The sequence below is a fragment of the Oryctolagus cuniculus genome, chromosome 6 (assembly GCF_964237555.1).
Source record: "Oryctolagus cuniculus chromosome 6, mOryCun1.1, whole genome shotgun sequence".
NCBI classification, from domain to species: domain Eukaryota; kingdom Metazoa; phylum Chordata; class Mammalia; order Lagomorpha; family Leporidae; genus Oryctolagus; species Oryctolagus cuniculus.
The window spans coordinates 99,576,153-99,597,069 of NC_091437.1; the positions used below are offsets into that span (position 1 = coordinate 99,576,153).

The window sequence follows — 20,917 nt, forward strand, 5'->3', positions numbered from 1 at the left end:
TTCTCAGGGTGCCATTAGTGGAAGCTGGGATCAGAGCGTTGTTGTAGCTGAGACTCTAACCACTCTGATATAGTGATGTGGACACTCAACAGCAACTTAACTAGTTGTGTCACATCCTGCCCCTCTGCCACCTCTTGACACTCTTGCATTGGGTAATAAGTTGCCAGCATATAAACTTTAGGAGACATTCAAACCAGGCACCAATGGAACCAGAACCCACTGAGCAAGCTGACCTAGTCCATGCAGGTCAGACCCCAGAGCCCAGAGAAGGGTGGAGCAGGGTAGAGAGTGGGTCTGGAGGGAGAATGGATGATGTCCAGAACAACTAAGTGACCGAGAACCTGGAAGTGAGCATTTATCAAGACATTGGTAATACTTTCCTAAGCAATGTTTGACAAACTCCTAGAAGTAATCCTTGGATGGTTGCTGAAGATGGAGGACAAAACCTTGACAGCTCTTCCACAAAGCTCTAGTAACTTATTAGGGATCACATTTTCCAAGTTAGCAAGTCATTGTGATTTGAAGAAAGAATAAATTCTGCATATGACCAAAAAAAAAAAAAACCACCCTCTCATTAATAATAAATAGTAAGGCATCTTGAAAATTTGCTTTTTTGGGTAGTTTAAGACCAACAACAAAGACCAGGAAAGCTTTACAAAGAAAGCCAGAGTATTCTAATAAAGCAGGCTCTGATAAATTGTGAATACCTGACCCAGAAAAGCATACAAACCTGCCTATGGAGTTCACGGCATAATCATAATCAACTCTCTAGGTCAAGAAATTAGACAGTGCCACTTCCCTCCTCCTGTGTGCCCTTCTTGCTGACAAAGCCAGCTCTTTCTCCATAAATAACCATTACTCCTGGTTTCTCTGATAATGTTTCTGCTTTCCCACCAAGACTTTAAACAATATACCTCTTTTGGCCAAGCTCAAGAAGTTCTCTTTTTCATATTTTCACATACCTAAAGCTGGGATGTACTTATAATGGATGATCTGTCACAATTTAGTTGGCAGTGTTTTTTCTCTGTTAGAAGAACATAACATAATGTTTTTTTGTTTGTTTGTTTTTTTGTTTTTTTGACAGGCAGAGTGGACAGTGAGGGAGAGAGACAGAGAGAAAGGTCTTCCTTTGCCGTTCGTTCACCCTCCAATGGCTGCCGCGGCCGGCGTGCTGCGGCCGGCGCACCGCGCTGATCCGATGGCAGGAGCCAGGAGCCAGGAGCCAGGTGCTTTTCCTGGTCTCCCATGGGGTGCAGGGCCCAAGCACCTGGGCCATCCTCCACTGCACTCCCGGGCCACAGCAGAGAGCTGGCCTGGAAGAGGGGCAACCGGGACAGAATCCGGCGCCCCGACTGGGACTAGAACCCGGTGTGCTGGCGCCGCTAGGTGGAGGATTAGCCTAGTGAGCCGCGGCGCCGGCCAATGTTTTTTTTTTTTTAAGAAAGCTTTTATTTAATACAAATTTCATAGGTATAGCTTGAGGAATATAGCGGCTCTTCCCCCCATACCCGCCCTCCCACCCCAACTCTCGTCCCACCTCCTACTCCCTCTCCTATCCCATTCTTCATTAAGATTCATTTTTAATTGTCTTTACATACAGAAGACCAACTGTCTACTAAGTAAAGATTTCAACAGTTTGCACCCACACAGACACACAAAGTATAAAGTACTCTTTGAAGACAAGTTTTAATAATGGTTTATTTTACAAGGAGTTGTTCTTTAGATTTGATGTATGCTCATTTTGCTTGAACTACCTGAGGGGAGTCACACTGTATGTATCCTTTTTGCCTCTGCCTTCTCCACTGCGTTGCTATGGGCATAGCAGCTTGCTCATATGATCCACCACAAACAATGTTGCGGGGAGCAGCTTTCTGTATGTATCCTGGTGCTCTTGTGGACTGTAACATTAGACAAAGGCAAAATTTCCCTCCAGACTACTGAAGTATTATCCGAACACCAATCCTAACCCTAATCTCAACCAGAGAAATTTATCTGAAACAAATGTAGTCATTTTGTCACCTGCTATAAAAAAAATAAAACAAAGAGCTACAAGGGCAAGCATTGTGGAGTAGTAGGTTAGGTGGCTGCTTGTGATGCTGGTATCCCATTTCAGAGGGCTGATTTGAGTCCTCACTGCTCCGTTTTAGATCTAGCTTCCTGCTAATGCACCTGAGATAACAGCAGGCAATGGTTCAAGGACTTGTGTCTTTACCAGCCTTGTGGGGGACCCAGATGGAGTTCCAGGCTCCTTGCTTCAACCTGGCCCAGCCCTGGCTGTGCAACCATTTAGAGAGTGAACCAGCACATGCAAGATCTCCATCTGTCTCTCCCTCTCTGTTACTCTGCCTTTCAAATAAATAAGTAAATCTTAAAAAAAGAGAAACATTTTTGATATGTCCTGAAGGTCTTGAAACCCAGGATCCATTCCCACTGTTATTCTCACTCCTTATTGCATGCTGTCTAGCCTCCATGGCCTCTTTCAGTTCTTTAAACAAGCACACTACCCCTCAGCCGCTCCCCCCCACTCCACTCCAACATTTAGCCTTTTAAAATCTGCCATCCATCAATCTGAGCGCTAGCCTCAACTCCTCAAGTGAGCCCACCTCTTCCACACAGATGATGCTTCTTTATGGGACCTTCTTATGATTCTCTCCATTTCAGGATGTGGATTAATTTGGGACATGGATCTGCTTCTGAAACAGAGCACCCCAGGACTTCAATAAGGTGGGAGTATATTTCTCACAATCTGCTGGAGCCTAAGTGGCCCAGGGCTGACTTGTCTGGCGGCTCCAATGTCGGCAACCCAGAATCCTCACGTTGGCCAGCATCTCTAGGTCATTGCCCTCATGGATATGCTCTGAGAGGACAGAGTGCCTCATCCACATCTCATCCAGTGAAAGAGAGAACGAGAAAGGGAAGACACACCCATTCCTATAAAAGCAGGACCAGGCATTATATTAATTACTTTCACTCTCTTCTCACTGATTAGAAATTGGTCCCTTGGCTATCACAAGGGAAGCTAGGAAAAGTACCCTTTATTTTGTCAGCCACGTGCCCAGCCATGAGCCATAGTCCACTATTGTAGATGGAGGGAGTGGATATGGGGACACCTAGTGGTCTCTGTGACAGAACACCCTATCCAAGTTAATCCATCTATTCTAGGGACTGTAACGTCTACAAGAGCAGGGGCCATATCTGTTTCTACTAACCATTGTATCCTCCCATCAACTCCAGTGCCTGGCACACAGTAGGACTTCAATAAATATTTTTTTCTAAGTTAGAAGTGTTTTTTTTTTTTGGTTAAAGATTTATTTGTTTGAAAGAGTTACAGAGAGAGAGAGAGAGAGACAGACAGACAGACAGACACACAAATACCTTCCAACTGCTGGTTCACTCCCTAAATGTCCACAATGGCTGGGGCTGGGCCAGGCTGAAATCAGGAGCCTGGAGCTTCCTCTGGGTCTCCCACGTGGGTGCAGGGACCCAAACACTTGGGCTGATTTTTGCTGCTTTCCCAGGCACATCAGCAGGGAGCTGGATCAGAAGTGTAGCAGCTGGGATTCGAACCAGTGCCCATATGGTACACTGATGTTGCAGGCGGCAGCTTTATCCATTATGCCACAGTGCCAGCCCTGATAAATGTTGACTGCATGAATAAATAGATCAAGTTTCTTACTATCTCTTGTGATTCTCTGTCTCATGCTTGACATTCCAGCCAAACCAAACCATTTGTGGTGGTCTCATAAGGTATTCATGATCAATTTTATAAAATCTGGCAAGCAAAAATATATACCTCACTGTTATTTAAATTTCTTTGATGGTAAATTCAGGTTATACACATTTTTATGTATCTCCATGAGTACTTCTTGTTTTGAGATTTGATATGACGAATTTTAACAGCATCATTTACAATTCATGAAGGATGTAACACCGTAGATTTTGTTCTTTTTTTTAAAGATTTATTTTATTTATTTGAAAGTTAGAGTTACACAGAAAGGAGAGGCAGAGAGAGAGAGGTCTTCCATCCGATGGGTCACTCCCCAATTGGCCGCAACGGCCAGAGCTGCGCCAATCCAAAGCCAGGAGCTAGGAGCTTCTTCGGGGTCTCCCACATGGGTACAGGGGCCCAAGGACTTGGGCCATCCTCTGCTGCTTCCCCAGGCCAGAGAAGAGAGCTGGATTGGAAGTGGAGCAGCTGAGACTAGAACTGATGCCAAGGTGTTAACCCACTGCGCCAGCTGGTCCCGAACACCATAGATTTTGAAGAGTAGAAGTCAGGGTAGGTTGCACACTCAGGGGTTTGCTTGGTAGGGAGTGGAATACCAAGCAATGCTTGAGTTGGTGTACTCACATACTTCTCTATATGATGCTGTTTCTCAAGCCTAGCATTCCATAAGAGTTGGGAAGCAAAGAGTTAAAGGTTATATTCTTTGAAAAAATTTATTTATTTGTTTTAAAGATAGAGAAAGAGAGAGAGGAAAGAGAGAGAGAGAGAGGAGAGAGAGAAACAGTGCTGCTCTCTACTGTTTTACCCCCCAGATGTCTGCAATGATCAGGGCTGGGCCAGCCTGGAGCCAGAAGCAAGGAGTCAGGAATTCAATCCAGGTCTCCCACATGGGTGGCCCAGACACAAGTACTTGAGCCAACATCTATTGCCTCCACGGGTGAACATTAGCAGGAAGCTGGAATTGGGAGTGGATCCAGGACTCAAACCCAGGCACTCTGGTAAGAGATATGGGCATCTGAACCAACATCTTATCCACCAGGCCAAATTGCCTCTCTAAAGGTTATATTTTCTGTTAGAATCTGGAGCAATAGTACTTTAAGTTGTTAATTAAGGGAATATCCGAGAATTGTAGTAGTTTGTATAGATTAATATTGTACTAACAAATGAATAAATCTAGTAAAGATTTTTTTTTTTTTTTTTTTTTTTTTTTATTTTTGACAGGCAGAGTGGACAGTGAAAGAGAGAGACAGAGAGAAAGGTCTTCCTTTGCCGTTCGTTCACCCTCCAATGGCCGCCGCGGTAGGCGCGCTGCGGCCGGCGCACCGCGCTGATCCGATGGCAGGAGCCAGGAGCCAGGTGCTTTTCCTGGTCTCCCATGGGGTGCAGGGCCCAAGCACCTGGGCCATCCTCCACTGCACTCCCTGGCCACAGCAGAGAGCTGGCCTGGAAGAGAGGCAACCGGGACAGAATCCGGCGCCCCGACCGGGACTAGAACCCGGTGTGCCGGCGCCGCAAGGCGGAGGATTAGCCTAGTGAGCCGCGGCGCCGGCCTCTAGTAAAGATTTGGTACTGACCATCACCCAACCCATAACCAGCTACCCACCTATCACACTACCTACCACCAGATACAGATGTTCTGGTTATCATAGCATATGGTGGTAATAAGAATAAAAATAATTAAAATAATATATCTAATATGGAAACTCAATGAAGCTAAATAAAAAATATGGAAGAAGTATGTGAGAGTGATGGGATTTAGATTTTATTTTATTTTATATTTTAAGGCTTAAAAATTTCCCCACAAGAGGAATTTTATTGATGAGTCTCATTTATTCCCTCCCAAAAGTCCAAATGAAGTGAACAGTAACCTTTAAATTTTATTGTCTTCATAACAAAACAGAAGATGAAGATTAGAACTGGGTCACTTGTTCCTTTCTCTTCTTACCTCCTCCCAGTTCAGAATGCTTACATCTCTTGATAATCAAAATTTTCTTGGATCTGCAGTTGGGTTCCATATACTTAATCCTCAACACAATCTTTGTAGTTTTAGCCTTTTCCTGGAAAATTGGCTTAGTCTATCCACCATAGCCACTCTGCTCCCTATCATAACATCACTTTCCTGGGGCATAGAGGGAGTCTTCCCTCTTATACTTTGTCACTTTGTGGGACTGTTGTTTGCCACACTTGTTACAGAAGAATGTCTGGAAGGTTTTAGGAATGTTCGTGTTTGTGGAGTGATACCTGCATGGAAAGAAAGTGATTCAGATTTTATTATTTACATTTTTCTTTAATGTTGTAGTCATTGTTGATAATTATGGTAAGTTATAACCCCATTGTGGTCACTAAAACATAACCACTACCAATCTTATTAGCACTTTTCTTTTAAAAAATATCTAAGCCCAAGATTCTATTGACAATAAAAAAAGAAAAGGCAGCTGTTCTAAATATAGGTGAAAAATGTGGCCAATGTGCGGAAGACATCTTTTCCTGTATGAGATTCAATTATAATTCTGAGAGCCAAGAGAGGAAGCAATAATTCAAGGCAAGGGAAGTGAAGAGCTTCTGTTTCGTTAGTGTTCATGAGCAGGTCTGATATGAACATGACTGCTAATAAGAAGAGTGTGCTCTCAGACAAAAAGTACATTCACAGCTTTGGTGTGCAGGTAACTGAAGATCAACAGTTGGGAACTCATGGCTTTGCTCCTAGTGAAACTTAGGCATGAGAGAAAAGTCCGAGAATAGCTTCTTAATAGATTACGCAGTGACTTGGGGTCCTGCCATCCACATAGGACAACTGGATTGAGTTCCTGGCTCCTGTGTTCAGCCTGGTCAAGCTCCCAACTGTTGGGAGCATTAGGCAGTGAATCAGTGGATGGAGGTTCTCCCTCTGTCTCTGTCTCTCTGACTTTAAAATAAAATGAAAATAAATAAATAAAGGGAAAATAAATAAGAATACAAATTTAAAAAAATTGCTAAGTTAAAAATTTGATTACAGTTCCTCCAATATACACATATTTTGTATTAATTATGTAGAATAGCAAGTGTCTCTTTGATTATGCCAAAATCCTTAGCAGAGACCATAGACAGAATGGGCCACTAAGATTCAAATGGTGAAGTGTTATCCCCAGTATGATGGTATTTAGAGGAAGGACATTTGGAAGATAATTAGATCATGAGGGTAGGGTCTTAATGGCATTAGTATCTTATAAAAGTGACTGTAGAGAGCTCTGCCCCTTTCTACCATGTGAAGTTACGGTGGGAATTCAGCTCTTTGAATGAGGTAGTGGGCCCTTCCCCAACACAAAATCTGTTGGCACCTGATCTTGGACTTCCTAGTTCCACAACTTGGAGAGGGGCCGGCGCTGTGGGGTGGTGGGTAAAGCCACCGCCTGCAGTGCCGATATCCCATATGGGTGCAGTTTGAGTCTTGGCTGCTCCTCATCTGATCCAGCTCTCTGCTATGGCCTGGGAAAATAGCAGAGGATGGCCCAAGTGCTTGGGCCCCTGCACCTGCGTGTAAGACCCAGAAGAAGCTCCTGGCTCCTGGCTTCGGATAGGCCCAGCTCTGGCTGCTGCAGCCATTTGGGAGTGAAACAGCATATAGAAGACCTCTCTCTCTATGCCTGTGCCTCTCTGTAACTCTGCCTTTCAAACAAATAAATAAATCTTTAACAAAAATAACTTGGAGAAGTAAGTGCTGGAGGGTCACATACTAACTGTGGAATTCTGTTACAGGATTCCAAACAGATTAAGATGGCATGGCTCTATTTTACTTCTCAATTCAAGTTGGCAAGTTCAACTACGTATGAGAAATTTCTTTCCATAGATGTGTAGTGTAGCTGTGGGGAGCAACCCGGACTGGACTGAGTTACTGGAATTAAGACTTATTCTATGCATCTGCTCTCCCACAATATGGCGCTGGGAGAGGAGGCAACAGCTTCTACACAGCTGCCTCTCACCAACTTGACAAGCTGCAGGAGCTGCACCTGATTGGAGGAGAGCAGCGTACTCGGCGTGTGGGTAGTAGAGTTGGGATTGGCGGAGGAGGACTATAAAGGAGGAGAGAGACAACATGCACCAGGAACATCTAGGGGGAACATCTATCTGAAGGAACACCTGTGCAGCCCCCGAGAGAGCCGGCCGGCGGTGTGCCGCTCCCCCGTGGAAGTGGGGAAAGTGGCCAGGGGGAACCAACCGCCCTTCCACGGAGGTGGAAGGGTCGGTAGCCAACCCGGGAAGAACCAGCAGCAAACCCGGGGAGGGCCGAGCAGACAAAAGAACAGCACAGGGTCCTGTGTCGTTCCTCCACGAAGAGGGGGAGCGACAGTAGCTAAATGTGCAAAATGGAAGGAGACATGGCAACATGGGTGGGGAGAGAAGAGGTTACTTTAAAGAAGCAGAGGAGGTTTTGGTAGATGGGTAAATTTGGCCAGTAGAAGGGTACCAGTGTGTGAATGTGTGTGTGTGTGTGTGTATGTGTGTGTTTAGATCCCTGGGGTGGGTGGTGGCAGTAGTTAAGGGAGGCTATGAAAAGCAAGTGGACTGTGGTACAACTGCCTGCATTGCAGTTTCCGTGAGAGTGCTAGGGGCAGCCGTATATGAAAATGTGTGCCCGGAAGACTGGAATGCCTACCTTCTCCCAGTTTAGCTCAGTTTGCCCTGTAGGTTTCTAACCATTCTTCTGCTAGTCTGAAGTAGGCCTATTTCTCTTGTAATGGAAGAGAGAAGAGGAGAAAAAGGCAAAGGAAGAAAATTCTGAATTGGGAGCTCAGAGTTATAGGCAACGACACCTGGAAACCAGGTACTCATTTGGGGAGAGGGAAATAGTAGCAAGCTTAACTATAGAAGAAGGGAGTTGTGGCCAGGTGGTGGAGCATGGCCAGAGAATTTGGGGCTTGCAAGGCAGATGGCAGGTGCTCTAAATGCTACTGGAAATGCATCTAGAAAGAGAGGTATTTGGGAATGCTAGTTTTTTTTTTTTTTTTTTTTTTTTTTAGGGGTTGATATGACAGGACATCAAGTGAATAAACACAAGAGGTTGCAAAAGGAAAGGTTGAAAATTCAGATCACTGAAGGTCACCATTGTAACGTCATGGTAAAGAAGCTGGCTATGTTGTGTCTATGTCTGAATCCTTGTGGAAAGCTGAACTTAAGGACTGTGGACTGGTTTGTCTGACAGAGGAGATTTCAAGTCAGTGGCATTCAGGCTGCAGCATGGATAAATTGGCTGATGTGTAAGTTTTACAGTGCAAATCAGGGGAAAAGTGGAACAGAGCAGAAAGATTTGGAAAATTCAGTCTGGCTGAAAAAGGAAGACAAAAATGTGTTGGGTGTGTGTTGGGTGTGTGGTGGGGAGAGTTGTGGTGTTGCCACCACTTGTGTATTAGAATATATTAGTGTATTAGCCTGGGATTGAGTCCTGCTTCTGAGTCTGATCAAGCTTCCTACTAATGCACACCCTGGGAGGCAGCAGATGATGGCTCAAGTACTTAAGTCCTTGCCACCCACATGGGAGACCTGGGTGGAGTTCTAGGTGCTTGGCTTCAGCCTTTTCCAGCCTCAGCTGTTACAGACATTTGGAGAGTGAACCAACAGATGAAAACTAACTCTCCCTCTCCCTCCCCCTTCCCCCTTCCCCCTTCCCCCTCCCCTCTTGCCCCCTTGTGTCACTCTGCCTTTGAAATTAGTAACAATAAATACATTTTTAAAAAATAAGTTCAGATAGCAGAAGATGGCCCAAGTCTTTGGGCCCCTGTACCCACGTGAGAGACTGGGAAGAAGCTCCTGGCTCCTGGTTCCTGGCTTGGGATTGGCACAACTCCGGCCGTTGCGGCCATCTGGGGAGTGAACCAGCAGATGGAAGACTTCTCTCTCTGTCTCTACTTCTCTCTGTAGCTCTGCCTTTGAAATAAATAAAATAAATATTTTTTTTGACAGGCAGAGTTAGACAGTGAGAGAGAGAGAGAGAAAGGTATTCCTTGTTCACCCCCAAAATGGCTGCCACGGTGGGTGCACTGCGCCAATCTGAAGCCTGGAGCCAGGTGCTTCCTCCTGGTCTCCCATGTGGGTGCAGGGCCCAAGCACTTGGGCCATTCTCCACTGCCTTCCCGGGCCACAGCAGAGAGCTGGACTGGAAGAGGAGCAACCGGGACAGAACCGGCGCCCCAAACGGGACTAGAACCCGGAGTGCCAGCGCTGCAGGCGGAGGATTAGCCTAGTGAGCCGCGGCACTGCCAATAAAATCTTTAAAAAAAATAAAAAATGAGCTCAGGATAGAAAGAGATTACTGCGTGCAGCCAAAAGAAAGCCTTATGCTGATAGTTAAAACAATGTGAGAAAGGCTAAAGGCAACTCAGATCTTTGAGGCTCTTCCTGCCATCATAGGCCCAGCCAGCGAAGCATTCGGGGGCTGCAGCTGGGGTTGAAGTGAGGCCAGGTGAAGCTGGTGCTGGTAGCAGATCTTGGCAATTGTCCACACGCTGTTGGTTTCACAGGTGTAAGCGTAACTAGGTCATGGCGGATTCCACCGGGAGGCCAGGCAGCGTCGTGCTATAAGATTGGAGCCTCTGCATGGAGCTCCTGAGATGGTGAGGCCTGGTGGAGACCCCAGAGAGGCAGAGCTACCAGCAAAGTGAGGCACATGCCGAGGAAAGCCGCAAGCCACATGCCAGGCAGCCCTTGCGTAACCGCGGACATTCCTGTACTGCGTCGGAGAGCAGCCTCGTGGGCAGGGACCAGCAGAGTCACTGAGATAAGGACTCCTCCACCTAGATTTCAAAGGATTCTTTCAGGAAAACTGGGGGCCTCAGCAGGGACCTGTCACAGGTGGGGGCAGAGCTACCGTAGAAAGCTCCCTCTAGGGCAATGCCAAGTGTAAATATGGGGTTAGAACTTGCTGCAGGGTCCCCCCAAGGACAATGCACAGAGATAACCCCAGCCTGTGAGAACCGAAGCATGGGCTATGACCAGCAAAGCCACAGGGGCGAGGCTGCGCAAGCCGCTGGGAGCTCATCCCTTGTTACAGAACACCCAGTATGCCAGACGCGGAGCTGTAGGATGTAATGTTGGTGCTGATGATTCTCGGTCTTGCTTTGGCTGCCTGACTTCTCCTTGCTGTTTCCCTGTCCCTTCCTTTTGCAATGCAAATATATACCTTGTGCCTGTCTCACCACACAGCTGGAGGAGCTTGCCTTGAGTCTCACCTTGAGTCTCAGGTGAGAATTTTAAGTTGGGATTTTGAGCAACGCTGGAAACGTTAAAAGACTGTAGGGGACGGAATGATTTTTTTTTTTTTGACAGGCAGAGTGGACAGTGAGAGAGAGACAGAGAGAAAGGTCTTCCTTTTCTGTTGGTTCACCCTCCAATGGCTGGTGCACCGCGCTGATCCAATGGCAGGAGCCAGGCACTTCTCCTGGTCTCCCATGGGGTGCAGGGCCCAAGCACTTGGGCCATCCTCCACTGCCTTCCCGGGCCACAGCAGAGAGCTGGCCTGGAAGAGGGGCAACCAGGACAGAATCCGGCGCCCCGACCGGGACTAGAACCCGGTGTGCCGGTGCTGCAAGGCGGAGGATTAACCTAGTGAGCTGCGGCGCCAGCAAGGGGACGGAATGATTGTATTTCACATTGTGAGATGGACATGAACTTCTAGGGGCCAAGGGTGAAATATTGTGGTTTAGATTTGTTTGGGCATCCCCCAAAGGTGTTAAAGCCTTGGTCATGGGAGTCTTTTGTTAATGGTGAATGGTTAATGGAGAATGGTTAATGGAGTAGTGTTACTAGTTAATACTAAGCATAGAAACTTAATCCAATCATGGTGTCTAAAGGTGGGTATTTTGAGAGGTGATTAGATTGCGTGTTTGGGCACAACCCGCATGATTAAGTCACAGTGGCTTCATAAGGACAGGCGGTGAGCCTGCTCTGTCTCTGCTTCCTCCATTTGATCCTCCCTCTGCATGTGCTCTGCCTTTCCGCTGAACTGGTGAGGCCTGCCTGTGAGCCTCAGAAACCATGACCAGAATAAAACCTTCTCCTTCATATCTAACTTGTCTGAGAGATTTGACTACAGCGAGAAAATGTTGAATCAAACAGGATGTAAGGGGGGCAGTTGGGGTGGTCTTGTGTAAGATAACAGGGAAGGATGTGAGTGTAATAAATAGAAGGGCACCTGCAAAACTTAAATTTACCAGGTGGGACTATTGGCCAAATGTAGTCAGAGCTTCTGATTTCTAAAGAATTTAAAAAAACCACGCAAGTTTAAGTTGGGTTTTCGTGTGAAAAAAATCATACAATATTGGCATTTAAAAAATTAAAAGCACCATGTGGGACATTATTGTATCTTCCAAACAACCCTTGCACATACCACAGCCCCTGAAACTCAACAGGGCGAAAATGGAGCTCCGTCTGCATTCCCTGTCCCAGCAAATGCTGCCACTGATGGCCAGCAGGTGGGCCTGAGTCTTGACTCCTTCGCCTCCATCACTCCTCTGGACTGAAATCACTTAGCTCTTTGATTATCCCCATCTCAACTTCCCTATTCTCAGCGTCTTTCAGGTGTTCACAATTTCTTTCCTGGATTAACCCATCTCTCCTTCATTAGTCTCGCCCACTTTAAATCCTCTAGTGACTGCTCTAAAATAAAAATTGAAGCAAATCATTTTCCTGACCCCAGATTCCATCTCATTCAAGTACCTAAGGGATCAAGTCTGTGTTTCAGCATGTTACATGCCTAATTCCACATTCAGACTCCTGCCTATGTCTCCAGCCTCATTCCTTGTGGTATTTTCCTCTTGGTCTGTGTCCAGATACTGATGTGGCCACAGTTCCTTTAAGGTTCATGCTGGTTCATTCCTCCCCACCTTTAGACTCATGGCTCCTCTTTCCCAGAGTAAGTGCCCCTTCCTTTCTGGGTTGGGATGTTTTCAGTTGGAGTGACATAATCCCCAACAACAACAAACTGCTTGAACTAATTAAAGAGGTTATTGCTTATGTAAACAGCCAGGCAGGCTTTAGGGCCTGGTTCAGACCTGCAGTTGCAACCTCATAGCTTATTTCCTTTATGTTTTATTCTTTGTTAAAATAAAGTCATCCCTGGGAAGAGGTGTTAGTATAAGTTAGACCTTGGTGTAAGCATGGGGAATGGAAGGACTGGAAAAAGAATCAGGGACAGTAGACATCTGAGGGACAGTGAGGGGTTCCACCTGGAGAAAGAGCATTCACTTGCTGGAGTCCAAGCCACCGTAATTTCCTTCTAGGTAGTCAGCACTTCCTAAGCCAGGTCTGAGGACAACCAGTAGTCCTGTCTGAAGAAGATACTTCCCAGGCCAATGGCTGAACAAACATGCCTGGCAGACTTCTATGACTCTAACATAACTCCAAGGAACAGTAGGGTAGTCTTCCTGGGGATCCATTGTAAGAGTGCAAAAAATTAGTATCACAGCACAGATTATGCTGCACACGTTTCTGTCCTCTTCTACAGTAGTCCATTGAAATGAGTTTCCCCCTAGGGGCAAAGTACAGAGAGGCATTTGCTTGTGTTTCTGTGTGGGTGCAAACTGATGAAATTTTTATATACAGAAGATCAATTCAGTATATATTAAGTAAAGATAATTGAAAATGAATCTTATTTTTTGACAGGCAGAGTGGACAGTGAGAGAGAGAGAAAGGTCTTCCTTTGCCGTTGGTTCACCCTCCAATGGCTGCCACGGCTGGCGCGCTGTGGCCGGCGCACCGCGCTGATCCGATGGCAGGAGCCAGGTACTTATCCTGGTCTCCCATGTGGGTGCAGGGCCCAAGTACTTGGGCCATCCTCCACTGCACTCCCTGGCCACAGCAGAGAACTGGCCTGGAAGAGGGGCAACCAGGACAGAATCCGGCGCCCTGACCAGGACTAGAACCCGGTGTGCTGGTGCTGCAAGGCGGAGGATTAGCCTAGTGAGCTGCGGCGCCGGCTGAAAATGAATCTTGATGTGAATGGAATGGGAGAGGGAGCGGGAGATGGGAGGGGTGTGAGTGGGAGGGAATTTATGGGGGTGGGGGAAAGTCAATGTAATCCATAAACTGTACTCTGGAAATTTATATTAAATAAAAAATTTTTGTATTAATCCTAATGATGGACTTGTACATCAACTTCAGGAACACAAAGCCATCTACCTAGCAAAATTAACAGTATAGAAAGTGTCATCAGTTCAGATAGGAGGATCATTATTTTTGCATGCTGGCACACAGGCAGGTTGAAGAGAACACATGAAGAGAAAATGATTCTGGAAACATAAGTGGCAACTGCACAGAACAGTTGACTCAAGAGGAACATTAGAGAGGGTGTTAGTTTCTATATGGAAAGGAGAGAGCATTAGAGACAATGTGAAATGGAAAAAGCACAAGTAGTTCCTTTTCAATTAAAAATGAGTTTCCAGTTTACCTTCAAGACACTTCTATGTTGAGTCGATTCAGGGAAAACTTCTGGGTTTTAACCTCGTTGATTTCTGCCTTCAGCCTAAACTTCCTGCCACTCATGAATTTAAGTTTCCAAAGATCCCACCCACTGAGAAACTTTCTGTAGAATATTTTAAGCTTAATGAAGGACATGTTAGTGTTCTCCAGAGAAACAGAACCAATAGGCTCCCTCATATTTATCCATCCATCTATCAAGATTGATTATGAAGTAGTGGCTCATACAGTTAAGGAGGCTGAGCAGTCCCATATTCTGCTGTGTGAATGTTGAAGATCCAGGAAAACAGTGGTGTAGTTTGTCAAATCTTAAAAAACAGAGTTAGACACAGAGAAAAAGAGGCAGAGAGAAAGGTCTTCCATTCGCCGGTTTACTCCCCAGTTGGCTGAGGGGGCCCAAGCTGTGCCTGTCCAAAAGCCAGGAGCTTCTTTTGCGTCTCCCATGTGGGTGCAGGGGCCCAAGGACTTGGCCATCTTCTACTGCTTTCCCAGGCCATAGCAGAGAGCTGGATCAGAAGTGGAGCAGCCGGAACTTGAATTGGCACCCATATGGGATACTGGCACTGCAGGCAGCGGCTTTACCCACTACACCACAGCACCGGCTCCAAGTGGTGTAGTTTAAGACCTGGGGACCAGGAGTGCAAAAGGCAGGAGACTGATGCCTCAACTCAAGTAGTCAGGCAGTTAGAAGATGAACCTTACCTTCTTTCAGTTTTTCATTCTGTTCAGGTCCTCACTTCTTTACCCAATTCACGAATTCGAATACTAACTTCCTGAGGAAACACTGTCACAGACATACCCACAAACGTTTAATCAGAGATCTGTGGCTCAGGAAAGTTGATAGATAAAATTAACCATTCTAGGCCGGCGCCGCGGCTCACTAGGCTAATCCTCCGCCTAGCGGCGCCGGCACACCGGATTCTGTCCCGGTTGCCCCTCTTCCAGGCCAGCTCTCTGCTGTGGCCAGGGAGTGCAGTGGAGGATGGCCCAGGTGCTTGGGCCCTGCACCCCATGGGAGACCAGGAAAAACACCTGGCTCCTGGCTCCTGCCATCGGATCAGCGTGGTGCGCCGGCCACAGCGTGCTGGCCGCGGCGGCCATTGGAGGGTGAACCAACGGCAAAGGAAGACCTTTCTCTCTGTCTCTCTCTCTCACTGTCCACTCTGCCTGTCAAAAAAAAAAAAAAAAAAAATTAACCATTCTAAAGGATGGAAAAGAAAGAGTGTAATGATCTCATGTCTTTGTGGAAGGGAATGCTTGATAGAAAGATACCCCTTCTCCATAGATTAAGTTAGTTCCATACAGTTCCAATCAATCACGACATGACTGTGTGGAACCAAACAATCTAAAGGTCTTAGACTTGAGCCAAAACTATTCTGAAAAAGAGGTGAGGATTTCTGTACCAGATATGAGAACTTACTGAAAGCTGTGTAAATAAAATCATGCCACTGACACAGGATAAACAACTAGCTCCAGGAACAAACCACATTTTATAGGAACTTGGCTTATCTGCCACCACATACCAGTGGGAAAAGTATGAACCAGTCAATAAGTAGCATTGGCAAAATTGACCTTCCTTATAGAAAAACATGAAATGATATCTAATTCATATTACATTTCAGATGGATTAAATGTCTAAATATGAAAAGAGAAAATTCACAACTGTTACAAGAGAATCTATTTTTTTTATTTGACAGGTAGAGTTATAGACAATGAGAGAGACACAGAGAAAGATCTTCCTTCCGTTGGTTCACTCCCCACGTGGCTGCTACGGCCAGTGCTGCATCAATCTGAAGCCAGGAGCCAGGTGCTTCCTCCTGGTCTCTCATGTGGGTGCAGGGGCCAAGCATTTGGGCCATCCTCCAGTGCCTTCCCGGGACACAGCAGAGAGCTGGACTGGAAGAGGAGCAACCAGGACTAGAACTCGGCGCCCATATGGGATGCCGGCACCGCAGGTGGAGGATCAGCCAAGTGAACCATGGTGCCAGCCCCAAAAGAATCTATTTTAAACTACTAGGAGAATAGCTTTGTGAGCTCAGGTGGAAAAATATAAACCAAACGAAACAATAAAAGCATGAAAGAAAAAAGTTGGTAAACTTTATTACATTGAAAAATTCAAGCATTCATTGCTCAAAGACACCATTAACAAAGTTAAAAATTAAGAGTCTGGGTGGAAGTATTTTCAGGTACTATAACAATTTTATGCATCAAAAGATGCTATGGGGGCCGGCTCTGTGGCTGGGTTAAAGCCCCAGCCTGCAGTGCTGGCATTCCATATGGGCAACCAGTTCAAGTCCAGGCTGCTGTACTTCCAATCCAGATGTTTGTTACAGCCTGGGAAAGCAGCAAAAGATGCCCCAAGTCTTTGGCCCCTGCACCCACATGGGAGATGCAGAAGAAGCTCCTGGCTTCAAATCAGCTCAGCTCTGGCCGTTGAGGTCACCTGGGGAGTGAATCAGCAGATGGAAAATCTTTCTCTGGCTCTACTTCTCTATGTTAACTCAGTCTTTCAAATAAAATCTTTTTTTTTTTTTAAACTATTGGAAAAGTGAAAAGACAACCTATAGAATGGAAGAACCAATCTGTAAATCCCCTGTGTATGGAGGCTAGTGTTTGTCTTAGTGATTAAGCCGCTGGTTAGGACGCCCACATCAGACTGTCTGGATTAACACCTGTGTCTGGCTCTTGATTCCAGCTTCCTGCTAATGGGGCTCCTGGGAGGTAACAGTGATGGTTCAAGCAGTTGGGTTCCTTCCACCCACATAGCAGAGCTGGCCCAGCTCCACATGTTGTTAGCATTTGGGGAATGTCTTAGTAGATGGGAATGGGTGTCCTCTCTCTCTGTCTCCCTGTGTCTCACTTTTCTCAAAAATATCCTGTATATATGACAAATGTTTATCTAGAATATATTAAAACTTATAATGCAACAACAAAAATGGCAACCAAACTATAAAGTGGTCAAACAACTTGAAATAGCTATTTCTCTAAAGATACACAAAGGGCCAAATAAGCATTTGGAAGTATGCTAGTACCACTAATCATTGTGAAATAGAAATCAAAACCACATAGCAAGAAACTACATATCACCTGTTAGTGTGGCTATAACCGTATTTTTAGTCAGATTTTTCGTTTTAAAGAATGTTCATTTTCTTTTAATTTATTTGAAAAAGAATAAGAGTGAATATCAGGATCTTCCATTGACTGTTTAACTTTCCAAATGCCCATAAACAGCCAGGCCAAAGCCAGGAGCCCAGCACTTAACCTAGGTTCTTCACTTGGGTGGTAGGGACCCAAGTACTCGGGCCATCACCGCTGGATCCCTGGATGCACATCAGCAAGAAACTGGAATCAGAAGTGGCACTGGGACTTGAATGGAGGCATTCTGATAAGGAATGCAGGTGTCTCGAACAACTCAAGTAGTAGCTTAACCATGGTGCCAAGTGCCACCCCAACAAAAACTAAAAAAAGTGTTGGTGGGTATGTGGAGATATTGGAACCCTTTCATATTGCTGGTGGGAATATAAAAATGACGTGGCATCTGTGGAAAATGGTTTGGCCCTTCCTCACAAATATAGAATTAACATATTATTTGGCAATGGTGCACCATATACATATTGAAAAGAATTGAAGAAACAGGTAGACACTTGCATGCCAGCGCTCATTGTTGCATTGTTCCTACTTGCCCAAAGATGGAAATAACCTAAGTGTTCATCAACAGATATATGGATAAACAAAATCTGGATATACATACAATGAAATATGATAAAACCATGAAAAAGAACCTCAAATATTCTGCTGGTACAATAGGACAGATACAAAAGCACAAACAGGTATGATTCCATTGTGTGAGAAATCTAGAACAGACAAATTCATAAAGACAGGAAGGTCAGAAATTAGAGACTGGGGAAAGAGAGGGATGGGGACTTATAATTGAATGGTTATAGAGTTTCTGTTTAGGGTGATGAAAAGTTTTGAAATGGTAGTAGGGACTGAACAACCTTGTGAATGTAATGAATGCCAATGAACTGTATGCTTAAAATGGGATATTGTATCATTGCAGGAATATCGACAGATTCAAGCAGGGAAGTGACATGAGCAGACTTTTTTTTTTTTAGGATTTCACCTTCAGGCAGGATGACCTGAAAGCCAGAAACTGAAGGCAGGAAGACCAGCAGCGATGGGCCAGGCAGGAAAGAGTGCAGGCTTAACCAAAACATGGTGGTGGGACTGGAGAAGGGCACCCAGATCCAGGTGTTGCCCAGGAGCAAAATGTTCAGACCTTGACAACTACTTGGAAATGTTGGTGGGGAGAGTGATAGAGATGTTGGGGTGGATTTGAGGCCAATATCTTGGCATTTGGGTCAGCAGTGTCATAAATAGTGAGACACAGAGAAGGATAAGTTTCAGTAAACGAGAGGACATTCAGTTTTGAGCATTCTGAGATGGTGTTTTCCTGGAGCCCAGGAGAAAGGTAGGGTTGCATGGCTGTCCATGGCGGCTGCAGCTGTGGTGCACCCGAGATTTCTTTGGGGGAGAGAACACTGAGGCAGAGTGTGCAAAGAAGCAGAAGGAGACGTGGAGAAGACAAATATCACAAGAGCTGCGTGAGCAGAAGGGTGACAAAAGGAGCACTGAGGAGTAAGCGCTGTGGCTAGAAGATTAAGCTGTCTCTTGCACTGCTGGCATCCTATATGGGCACCAGTTTGAGGCCCAGCTGCTCTACTTCTATTCCAGCTCCCTGGTAATGGCCTGGGAAGGCAATGGAAGATGGCCCAAGTGCTTGGGCTCCTGCCACCCACATGGGAAACTTGGATGAAGTTCTTGGCTCCTGGTTTTGGCCTGGCTCAGCTCTAGCCATTGTGGCCATTTGGGGGAGTGAACCAGCACATGGAAGATTTCTCTCTTTCTCCCTCCTCCCCATATCTATGCCTTTTAAATAAATAAATCTTAAAAAAAAAAAAATGAAGGGCCGGCGCTGTGGTGCAGTAGGTTAATCTTCTGCCTGCGGTGCTGGCATCCTTTATAGGTGCCAGTTCTTGTCCCGGCTGCTCCTCTTCCAGTCCAGCTCTCTGCTGTAGCCTGGGAAAGCAGTAGAAGATGGCCCAGGTGCTTGGGGCCCTTTACTCACATGGGAGACCAAGAAGAAGCTCCTGGCTCCTGGCTTCTTATCGGTGCGGCTCCAGCCATTGTGGCCATTGAGGAGTGAACCAACAGACGGAAGACCTTTCTGTCTCTCCCTCTCACTGTAACTCTACCTCTCAAATAAGTAAAAAATCTTTAAAAAAAATGAAAGCGTAGATCATGAACTAGTCTAGTGCTTAGGCTGAATAAAGGCCACTGGTCAACGAGGGTGTCGTTGGTGACCTTCCTTGAGTAGTTTCATTCAAATGCTGTAGAACTGATGTGAGAAAGAAAGATAAGTGCAAAAGGATCAGAGCCTAGGAATCACTCTTGTAATGGAGAAAGAGACTCAAAGGGCAGAGGTGCCAGAGGGAATGACAAATCACAGCTGGCAGTCTCCTTTGGTCTGTAGTTGTGCCGTGATGTAAGAGGCTGGTTTGCATTCATTCACTTTTTCATCACTTTGTTGAATGAATTGATCTTTGTTTTCCTTTTCCCATTCTTTTGAGAAAATAATTTATGGGTTTTATTAGCAATTTATTTCATATCCTAAGTCATGAAGTACTTGTTTTGCTGTGAAATTTCCCAGTCTAATATAATGTTGAATTTTTCATGAGATGTGTATTAGAGAAAACCTATGCAATAATAAATTTAATAAAGTCTTAAAAGATAAATAAAAAGTGTACGGAGTGAAATAGAACATTAAAGAGAATGTTACCTCTCCCATGACAGATCAAGTCTCTGGAACATGATCGCTTCATTAAAAACTAGTCTCTTGCTCTGATTCCTTGCTGTATCTCAAATACAATCATACTTCGTTGCTGTTTGTAAACAATAGTGAGTTAAATACATCTCTCATTTGTTAATTACATATTGCTTTACATTTAAATTATGTTTAAGTCTCACTTCAAATGTTTTTTAAAAGTTTTTTTTTTTTAATTTATTTGAAAGGCAGAATTAGAATCTTCCCTCTGCTCGCTCAGTTCCCAAATGGCCAGCCAGGAGCTTCATCCTAGTCTCCCACATTAGTCTGCTGCTTCTCCAGGTGCACTGGCAGGGAGCTGGATAGGAAGTGGAGCAGCTGGGATTCATGGGTGCCTGTATGGCATGTTGCTTAACCCTTTATGCCACAATGCTAGCCCCCAAATAAATGTGTCTTATGTTAAACACTCCATAACCAGATTCTCAGTATCCATGAAGTCAGGACCTATCAATTACTACTTTTTGCAGCTTAGATGTTGCGTTTAATGTGTTCAACAACCACTTCTTGCCTTGTACAGCACACACCACAGTAGCCATAAAGTGAAAGCTCCTGCATATGGCATTCAGCCAGTGTTAGCTACAACTTCATGGTGTTTTTTTTTTTTTTTTTTTTTTTTTTTTTTTGTCAATCATTACTCATTAATTGTGTTTCTGTTGCCTTATGATTTACAGTTTTTTTTTTTTTAATCACAGTTCATTTTAGGTAAAATTGTACTGCTTCACAGTATAAGAACCTTAGTGCAGGATAATTGCATTCCAATCCTCTCAAAGCCTTGATGATATTGTCATACATTTCACTTTACATATGTTAACACAATACCTTATTCTTTGCCTTAAATAACATTATCAAACATTTAAAAT

At 45.1% G+C, this 20,917-nt stretch overlaps 2 pseudogenes; one reads left to right on the forward strand and one right to left on the reverse strand.

Moving 5' to 3' along the window:
* Window positions 1–5,637: 5,637 nt before the first annotated feature.
* On the reverse strand, window positions 5,638–6,061 carry LOC100341768 (large ribosomal subunit protein eL42-like; annotated as a pseudogene).
* Window positions 6,062–6,327: 266 nt separating this feature from the next.
* The window catches only part of LOC100343383 (zinc finger Ran-binding domain-containing protein 2 pseudogene), a 39,010-nt pseudogene continuing 24,420 nt past the window's right edge, over window positions 6,328–20,917 (forward strand).